The sequence below is a fragment of the Orcinus orca genome, chromosome 17 (assembly GCF_937001465.1).
Source record: "Orcinus orca chromosome 17, mOrcOrc1.1, whole genome shotgun sequence".
Lineage (NCBI taxonomy): Eukaryota > Metazoa > Chordata > Mammalia > Artiodactyla > Delphinidae > Orcinus > Orcinus orca.
The window spans coordinates 65,672,405-65,679,797 of NC_064575.1; positions in this window are offsets into that span (position 1 = coordinate 65,672,405).

Genomic DNA, 7,393 nt, shown 5'->3' on the forward strand with positions numbered 1-7,393 from the left:
CTGGACTCTCTATTCTGTTTCATTGCTCTATATCTCTAGTCTTATGCCAGTACCATACTATTTTGAGTACTATAGCTTTGTAATATACTTTGAAATTCAGAAGTGTGGTGCCTTCAGCTTTGGTCTTCTTGCTAAATATTACTTTGGCGGCTTGGGGTCTTTTGCAGTTCCAAATGAATTTTAGAATTATATTTACTATTTCTGTAAAATATCCAAGACATCCTTTCTTAACCACCTGATGACACAGGATTTCTGGGTACCACTACAAAGTGCCTGTCACTTCACCATTCCTGTTAGTGCTAAAAAGGAAAGAAAATAATGGAAAGGAAAGGAAAGGAAGAAATTTGTATCCTATCAGTCGCCAAACAATTTTCCCCCTCTTTCAAAGTCAGTTTCTTTATCCCAGAAAAACACTATATGGACAACTAATGAGTTGTTTATTTGCTTTTCACGCTCTGCTACAACTGCTATGACCTGTGAAGGGATATATCTCTGCAACAGCCTGACTGCTTTGTTGCAAAAAGCTGAAGACCGCATATTCGCCTGCCTATAGACTAAGCCAGACAACTGATCATCCAGACAAGATATTTTTCTTTTTCATTTCTTTCTTTTGCCTTCCACTTCTCTTTTGTTCTTTTGATTCAGAGTTCTGTGATGCTTAATAAACAATACACTTCCTAGCAGCCATAAAGCAAGAAAAATTCAGTTAGGATTATAATCACAATTTCAATGATTTACACATGTTAGGAAATATTGCCATTGGGTTCTCAGAGTTATTTACTCTGGTGTTTTCTTCTATTTGGAAGTGCTAAAATATTAGCTCTATTCATTAAAACTGATTCTGTTTTAACATGTTTCTTCTCCCTCCCCTGACCCTGTCTGAAATCCAATTTACAGCCTGCTAAAGGACTCATAAGATTTTTATGGATTATTTCCTGGGGCCACATTAATCTGGCTCCTTGTTACTTTGCACTAATTTCACTTTGCCACAGTAAAGTAATGAGACTTGATCTCTTGGGAATTAATCCATAGAGACCTCTTAATGAGGCAAAGCCAGAACGGAGTGCATCTACTGTAGTTAATTCCTCCAAGCACAATGGAGAAGGAAGAGGTCGTCCTGCCCTTATGGGCAGTGTAACTTGGGGCTCAAATCTGGGGAGAGAGCAGGGAGGGGAGCAAAGAAGATGCACAGTGAGACCAGCCAGAAGCTGGGTATAGCCAAGGCTCAGCACGTCCTTCCACCTTCAGGGGACTAGAGCCAGGACCAGTGCCCATGCAAACCCAGTGGAGGAGAGGGAGAGAGGGCAAAGAAACAGCAAAGGAGCTAGATGGGTGGGGAGAGATTTCTTTGCTTTCACTGAGCATATGCTGACACACAGGACATGACTTCTCTCCTTCAGTCATCTCACACCCCAAGTCTACTTCTTATACCCCTTACAGGCACTTTTGTCTTCAGTGGAAACCCTAGTGATGAGAAGACTTAAGGCAAGATTCTGCCCCCATTTTCTCTTGTGGAGGAGGTCTGAGGTGTTAAGATTTCCTTTTCCAAGAAGTAAAAGCAACAAACTCTTGGAAAGCTTTGCAAGGAGTTAAAGCAAAAACTTAACATTTATTTGAGAAGAAGCAGTCCTCTCAAGTTGTAAACTGAGAATAAGAATAACTTGCAGTTATAATTTTTATGGTGAATTGATACAGAAAATAGAAAAAACATTTAAAGAGAATGTGGAGAGAATGCATGTCAAGCCCCTAGCACAGTGGCTTGATATGAAAAGGCATATATAAAGGGTAGCTATATTATTTACATTGCTATTATATTCTTCAAGCAGATTTTTGTCATTTAGCAACAACTGGCCACCGGAAACACATTTAGGAATAACTTACTTTTTAAAAAGCACAATCGGGCTTCCCTGGTGGTGCAGTGGTTGAGAGTCCGCCTGCTGATGCAGGGAACGCGGGTTCGAGCCCCGGTCTGGGAAGATCCCACATGCCGCAGAGCGGCTGGGCCTGTGAGCCATGGCCGCTGAGCCTGCACGTCCGGAGCCTGTGCTCCGCAGCGGGAGAGGCCGCAACAGTGAGAGGCCTGCATACCGCAAAAAAAAAAAAAAAAAAAGCACATTCATATGTGTTATCATACTGAATTTTCATATCAATCAGGTAAGATGAGCAGGTAGTATTATCCTGTTTCACAGATAAGGAAACAGGCTATGGAGGTTAAGTTACCAATGGTAATTAGTAGCTCTGGGATGAAAACTAGGGCATGCTTCTCTTAGCCGTTTCCTATCTCCTCTCTTCCTAATTATCTTCCTACCAAATGTAAGAAGCTACAATTCGGGGAAGACCTGAATTTTTCCTGCTGTGTCAGAGACTGAAGGGGAAGTGGATGTAGTTTGTCTATTCAGGGTTGATCTATTAGCAAACTCCCTTGGCCAAAGCATACAGGTCACTACTCCAACTTTACTTTATCAGTAAAAGAGCTGACACAATCCACTGATCTCCATCTATCTTGCTACCAGATCTAACTCTCCAACTGGAAAGATAAGAAAAGTGTGTTATATCCTGACACCTTGCTCTCCCCCTCAAAAAACATAAATAAATAAACAACATATAAAGTATCAGTGAAAATAAGGCATCACTAAGGAACTGTTCTCTGTTACATAGATGAAGAAAATTACAAGTTTCCAATCTTGATGTTAATATGAAGCCAACGTACAAGCTGGGAAAATTGCATTACCCCAACTTTTCTCTTAGAATAAAATTTCATTTTGTAGAGACATTAGAAAGGGAAAATACAATTTCTGGACTTATGGAAGAGACAGTTAAATTGTGTGTTACAGATATGATCAAAATCTATCAGGAGTTCAAATCATTGTGTAACAAAAATTTAGTGACTGACCCTAATACGATAGTAAATTTAAAAGTCATTATAACGATGATAATTTCATGTACAGCAAAATCAAGGGCACTTCTGAGTAATGGTAATTCAATGACTTGTTCTACATCAATAAATCCACTAACATCCCTCAGATAAGATTTAGGCCAGTGCTTAAATTGTGAAACTACAGTTAGTAAAGTTCCCAGTTGTCCTCAGTTCATCCATCAGTTCTTCCCAAAAGGCTTCAATAGCAGAGCATTCATTAATCACTCTCTAACATGTTGGATGCCTTATATGATATATTTTCATCTCCCTTTCATTTAGACTTAGTTGCCAAAATACTTTCAGAACCAAAATTAATTAAAAGAAATCAAGGTCAGTGATTAGGCATTGTTCCTGGCATTTGATCTTGAGTGGTAAATTGATGGGAAGAAAAACCAATAACTGATGTATTTTTTCTACCCGTAAGTATTTCAAACTAAAACAAAAACCTCACTAAAAAGACTTCAAGGCATAAAAGTCCTTCATCTGAAAGGAGATCCCCACTTGCTAGACAGAGAGAGCACTGGAAATTAAGCATGAAAAACTGTCCCATAAATCTATCCAAACTACAGGAGGAACAAAAGTTTTCACTGTGGAGGCCTCTGGGACAGAGAAAAAGCAATAGAAAGTAGAGAATGGGTAGTGTCTACACAGGAAAGAAGAAATATAAACAATACACGTTTGGGGAAAACTCAGCCTCACTAGTAGTCAGAGAAATAAAAATCAAACCAAAATTTCCTTTTCAGATTTTTTTAAATGAACAATTGCCCAAATTCTGCCCACAGCAAATGATCCAGGCCTTCTAATTAAGAATTAAACAGATTGAAGGTGGCGAGTAGAAGGATATACACTCACTCCCTCTTGTGAGAGCACTAAAATCACAACAAACTGCTGAAAACTCATTGACAGGAAGACACTGGAACTCACCAGAAATGATACCCCACATCCAAAGACAAAGGAGAAGCCGCAGTGAGACAGTAGGAGGGGCACAATCACAGTAAAATCAAATCCCATAACCACTGGGTGGGTGACTCACAAACTGGAGAACACTTATACCACAAAAGTCCACCCACTGCAGTGAAGGTTCTAAGTCCCATGACAGGCTTCCCAACCTGGGGGTCTGGCAACAGGAGGAGGAATTCCCAGAGAATCAGACTTTGAAGGCTAGCAGGATTTGACTGCAGGACTTCAACAGGTCTGGAGGAAACGGGGCACTCTTGGAGGGCACACACAAAGTATGCGTGCATCAGGACCCAGGGAGAAGGAGCCGTGACCCCAGAGGAGACTGAACCAGACCTACCTGCTAGTGTTGGAGGATCTCCTGCAGAGGCGGGGGGTGGCTGTGGCTCACCGTGTGGACAAAAACAGTGGCTGCAGAGGTTCTGGGAAGTACTCCTTGGCGTGAGCCCTCCCAGAGTCCCACATTAGCCCCAGCAAAGGGCCTGTAGGCTCCAGTGCTGGGTCGCCTCAGGCCAAACAACCAACAGGGAGGGAAGTCAGCCCCACCCATCAGCACACAAGCAGATTAAAGTTTTACTGAGCTCCGCCCACTAGAGCAACACCCAGCTCTACCCACCACCAGTCCCTTCCATCAGGAAGCTTGCACAAGCCTCTTAGATAGCCTCTTCCACCAGAGGGCAGCCAGCACAAGCAAGAAGAACTACAATCCTGCAGCCTGTGGAACGAAAACCGCATTCACAGAAAGACAGACAAAATGAAAAGGCAGAGGACTATGTACCAGATGAAGGAACAAGATAAAACCCCAGAAAAACAACTAAATGAAGTGGAGATAGGCAGCCTTCCAGAAAAAAGAATTCAGAATAATGATAGGGAAGATGATCCAGGACCTCGGAAAAAGAATGGAGGCAAAGGTTGAGAAGATGCAAGAAATGTTTAACAAAGACGTAGAAGAATTAAAGAACAAACACCTAGAAGAGTGAAAGAACAAACGAACAGAGGTGAACAATACAATAACCGAAATGAAAAATACACTAGAAGGAATCAATAGCATAACGACTGAGGCAGAAGAATGGATAAGTGACCTGGAAGACCGAATGGTGGAATTCACTGCCACAGAACAGAATAAAGAAAAAAGAATGAAAAGAAATGAAGACAGCCTAACAGATCTCTAGGACAACATCAAATGCACCAATAATCACATTATAGGGGTCCCAGAAGGAGAAGAGACAGAGAGAAAGGACCCAAGAAAATATTTGAAGAGCTTACAGTCAAAAACTTCCCTAACGAGGGAAAGGAAATGGCCACCTAAGTCCAGAGAGTGCAGAGAGTCCCAAGCAGGATAAACTGAAGGAGAAACACACCGAGACACATAGTAATCAAATTGACAAATATTAAAGACAAAGAAAAATTATTAAAAGCAACAAGGGAAAAACAACAAATAACATACAAGGGAACTCCCATAAGGTTAACAGCTTATTTCTCAGCAGAAACTACAAGCCAGAAGAGAGTGGCATGATACATTTAAAGTGATGAAAGGGGAGAACCTACAACCAAGATTACTCTACATGGCAAGGATCTCATTCAGATTTGATGGAGAAATCAAAAGCTTCACAGACAAGCAAAAACTAAGAGAATTCAGCACCACAAAACCAGCTCTACAACAAACGCTAAAGGAACTTCTCTAAGTGGGAAACACAAGAGAAGAAAAGGACCTACTAAAACAATTAAGAAAATGGTATTAGGAACATACATATCAATAATTACCTTAAACGTGAATGGATTAAATGCTCCAACCAAAAGACACAGGCTAACTGAATGGATACAAAAACAAGACCCATATATATGCTGTCTACAAGAGACCCATTTCAGACCTAGGGACACATACAGACTGAAAGTGAGGGGATGGAAAAAGATATTCCATGCAAATGGAAATCAAAAGAAAGCTGGAGTAGCAATACTCATATCAGATAAAATAGACTTTAAAATAAAGAATGTTACAAGAGACAAAGAGGGACACTACATAATGATCAAGGGATCAATCCAAGAAGAAGATTTAACAATTATAAATATATATGCACCTAAAAAAGGAGCACTTCGATTCATAAGGCAAATGCTAACAGCTATAAAAGAGGAAACTGACAGTAACACAATAATAGTGGGGGACTTTAACACCTCACTTACACCAATGGACAGATCATCCAGACAGAAAACTAATAAGGAAACACAAGCTTTAAATGACACAATAGACCAGATAGATTTAATTGATATTTATAGGACATTCCATCCAAAAACAGCAGATTACACTTTCTTCTCAAGTGCACATGAAACGTTCTCCTGGATCACATCTTGGGCCACAAATCAAGCCTCGGTAAACTTAAGAAAATTGAAAACATATCAAGCAACGTTTCCAACCACAACGCTATGAGATTAGAAATAAATTAAGGGAAAGAAAAAGTAAAAAACTCAAACATATGGAGGCTAAACAATATGTTACTAAATAACCAAGAGATCACTGAAGAAGTCAAAGAGGAAATCAAAAAATACCTAGAGACAATTGACAACAGAAACAAGATGATTCAAAACCTATGGGATACAGTAAAAACAGTTTTAAGAGTAATTTTATAGCAGTGCAATCCTACCTCAAGAAACAAGAAAAATCTCAAATAAACAGCCTAACCATACACCCAAAGGAATTAGAGAAAGAAGAACAAACAAAACCCAAAGTTAGTAGAAGGAAAGAAATCATAAAGATCAGAGCAGAAATAAATGAAATAGAAACAAAGAACACAATAGCAAAGATCAATAAAACTAAAAGCTGGTTCTTTGAGAAGATAAACAAAATTGATAAATCTTTAGCCAGACTCATCAAGAAAAAGAGGGCGTGGACTCAAATCAACAAAATTACAAATGGAAAAGGAGAAGTTACAACAGACACCGCAGAAATACAAAGCATCCTAAGAGACTCCTACAAGCAACTCTATGCCAATAAAATGCACAACCCGGAAGAAATGGACAAATTCTTAGAAAGGTATAAACTTCCAAGACTGAACCAGGAAGAAATAGAAAATATGAACAGACCAATCACAAGTAATGAAATTGAAAGTGTAATTAAAAATCTTCCAACAAACAAAAGTCCAGAACCAGATGGCTTCACGGGTCAATTTTATCAAACATTTAGAGAAGAGCCAACACCCATTCTTCTCAAAATCTTCCAAAAAATTACAGAGGAAGGAACACTCCCAAACTCATTCTACGAGGCCACCATCACCCTGAAACTATAAAAAAAAAACCAAAGATACTGCAAAAAATGAAAATTATAGATCAATATCACTGATGAATATAGATGCAAAAATCCTCAATAAAATACTAGCAAACAGAATCCAACAGCACATTAAAAGTATCATACACTATGATCAAGTGGGATTTATCCCAGGGATGCAAGGACACTTCAATATACACAAATCAATCAAGCTGTGATACACCATATTACAAACTGAAGAATAAAAGCCATATGATCAT